We start from the raw sequence: 3,438 nt of genomic DNA on the forward strand, positions 1-3,438 counted from the left end.
TTTGATCATTTTATCATTTAAACGTGACTTTTCATGAAAATTCTATAATCCAAGATGGCCGCCACCATAATGACGTCATAATATGCAAATTAGATGGGGAAATGTAATCCCTACATAAACTTTGGGTCATCCTTAATATTTCTCTAATTTACAGAAAGTCTCTATCTTTTATCACTTTTAAGATATAGCCTTTTGAAATTAAGATGTCAAAATCGAACATTTTAGGAAAAAACCTCTGGCGCCGAAACACTGTGTGTTTGGCATGTGTTTTTTAATAAAAAATTGGATACTTCACCTCCAATTGTCATGGTAAGGACAACATTATTGTTTTTTAGTCTTGGAACCTATTTTATTGGACTCCTTGACCCCAAAAATGTACACGTTGATACCAAATTTGTCATTATAGCTATAACAGAAGCCAAGATATGGGCCTCTCAAGTATGGTCGGCGGCCATTTTTAAAAAATGTGCGTATATAAGATACAAAATGTGATCTCACGTGTGTCTTAGGATAAATTTATTTCTATGGCCCTAAGGTACTTCCATACCAAAGGGGACCTTTGCATCATGACTTGAAGTCAAAAGTCACTTAACCTCCCTACTATTAGGCAATTATGCTATGAGGCTAACGATAAATAAGAATACATACAAATATGTACGTCGGTAGAGTTGTTCATACGTAAATAATTGACTTTTTTTGCAGTTTCTACGTAAATATTTTACGTTTTAGAGCTGTAAATACGTCAGTATTATACGTTTCTGTGAGTATAAAACGTAAGTAAATGTACGTATGGTAGAATTACACTTTACGTAAAAATACACACGTATTCTTATGAGATCACGTTTCTGCTACTATACATTACTGGGAATGAAACTAGACACAAATGTAAATCTAATTATTCAGAGCAACAGTTTGAGCATTTATAAGAATATTAGTAAATCAGAGAGAAGAGCAGCTGAACTTTATTAAATATTACTACTAGATTATAAGGTACCAAGTGTTTTACAGAAATCAAACACTGCTGTATGGAAGAATATGTCTTTGTTACTAACCAAACAAAGGCACATTCAAATTAAAAATTTGCTTAACAAAGAGGAGTGGTAATGTCATAGACAAAGACATTTACTACAGGCTTCAGTTCGTGGGTATTTCTGCTCTGTATTCTTTAAGGTAATTAAATAAAACACTTTTATCTTAGTTTTTTTTTTTTTTGGACATTGATGTTTGTTTTATAGTGTGACTGAAATGTAAATCTACAACACAAGAATCATTAACAAGAGTTAAACTCTTACTCTAAACTTTATCTCCATTTTTCAACCTATAAAGCAAAAACAGAATTGAAGTCAACAGTGTGTAAAATGTTTAATGGCAGAAGATCTGGAGCATCATGATCTGCTGGAGAATTAAACATCAGCAGGACAAGAGAGAAATGTCAAAGAAAGAGGACGAGATTCAAACTAATGAATGGAGAGATACACCGATCCGGAGACGAGTCAGACACGACAGCATTAACAGTGGAACACCAAACTGTGAGTCTTTATGATGTTTGAGATGAAGCACTGTTGTTGTCTTTCTTCTTCTCTGGTGTCTGAATGTCACATCAGTCCTGAACTGTTATTTCATAAACTGTACATGAAGATGATCAGATGCTTGTGTTCTAGTTTCTCATGACGGACCTGAAGACTTTCATTCTGATGTTTCAGATGAAGACCCAGAAGAGGTGAGACACACACACTTCATATACACATTTATATTCATAGAACTGACGCAGACACGTAATATCATCATCAGAGAGAGAGAGTTTACTCTTCAGAAAGGTTAGTAAGGCACCCATAAAACTAAACAATCACCAAAACTATAGCTTTATTTTCTGCTACATTCTCGTTTATTTTTTATTTTTTTTATTTTGTGTGTGGCACAAATCAGCACAGACAATACAGTTTTGGGGATTCTTTCGTTTCATGGGTGCCATCTTCACAGATGTTCTTTATAACCAGCAGAATATTCATCGAATTCAATGTTTCTTCATGTTGTGCATGTTTTTATGAATGAATGTCTATGAATGAAGCTTTGAAGAATGTTACCTTACTGTATGATACTTTTCATGCATCTGTACATCTGCACTACCACAGGAAAAAATAACATTGGTTCACACTTTTTATAAAAATAAATATAAATAATATTTGTTTACTGAAACAGTTTGTGTTTATTTTTGTGTTGTACTTTAATAACTTGAGGCACATATGATCACACACTCCTTCACATCTGCAGGAATCGGTTATGACTGATGTTTCTTGACTAAATCAAACATGAGATTATTATTCTTCATATTTTTCATCTGTCTGCTTTGACAGCATTGCTGGACGATGACATCACTGTTTTCTCCTGATGATTTTGACAACAGAAATGAATCAATCGAAAATCTAGACAATGACTTTCTTCTAGATCTGCTGTAAAGAAGAAACAAACTTAGTTGCATTATTTTCCTGTTATCACTGTAAAGCTGATTTGATACAATCTCTATTGTAAAAAGTGCAATATATAAATGAATAAAGGTGACTTGAGTTGAGCTCCTCAGAAGATTAAAGTACATTTCTTGAATAAAGTTATTAAGATTACTCCACTTTACTTTATTTCTCGTGATCCTCTGGAATTGCAACAAGCTACTGCTGTTAAAACCCTTTGTTATAACCTTCTATATTCATACATTATATAACAAGAAGAAGTAAAGTTCCTCTTTAATAAACTACATTTAAAATAATCATTTGTACATACATGTGTGTTTGCATAAAACATTGAGATAATTAACGAGAGCAGCAAAGCACAATGCAAATCTTAAAACAGCCTTTGCTCTAATGTAAATGACTGGCATTACCCTTCCTCATGAGTCATGACACTGCTGACTGTGTACTGTAAGTTTGTAGTAATGTAATGTTATAAAATTAGAAACGCAGTTTGATAACTTCTGTCTTGTGAGCCACATTTAGTGAAGATTGACGTCAAATCATCCTGACAACTGATGAACCAGCAGAACAAATATTAGTAGTAAAAGCAAGTGCTATATCGTGTGCACATTCACTAACACATGAACCTGATGATAATGCTTCATTTGCATATTTTCGATTCATCACTCATTTGTTTAACATTTGTTTAATATGACCTGCTCTGCTCTTGCTATGGCTGCTTATCCTGAAATGTGCCTCAGGTTCGGGAACCAAAAGCTGAGTTTATCCGCTTACAGGTTAGTCTCATAACCTGCGTTCTGGAATACAAGAGTGTGTGAAGATTCAAATGAACACCATCAGAAACACACCAGCATGAAACTACAGATACTTCTTCTAAAGTGTGTTTGTGTGCAGGACTGACAGAAGATGGAGAACAGAAACACCGGCTCCGTCTATTCCTCCTGTTAGTGTATTAGCACCACCTACTGCACAT

At 34.1% G+C, this 3,438-nt stretch overlaps 1 long non-coding RNA gene across 1 annotated transcript; it reads left to right on the forward strand.

Moving 5' to 3' along the window:
• The first annotated feature begins 735 nt into the window (after positions 1 to 735).
• On the forward strand, positions 736 to 2,583 carry LOC311276602. Its single transcript, XR_014625096.1, has 3 exons — positions 736 to 1,529; positions 1,662 to 1,720; positions 2,355 to 2,583. It is a non-coding gene; the product is annotated as an uncharacterized lncRNA (long non-coding RNA).
• The last annotated feature ends 855 nt before the right edge of the window (positions 2,584 to 3,438 follow it).

Source organism: Rutilus rutilus (genome assembly GCF_951802725.1).
Source record: "Rutilus rutilus genome assembly, chromosome: 18".
In the NCBI taxonomy this organism is placed as follows: Eukaryota; Metazoa; Chordata; class Actinopteri; order Cypriniformes; family Leuciscidae; genus Rutilus; species Rutilus rutilus.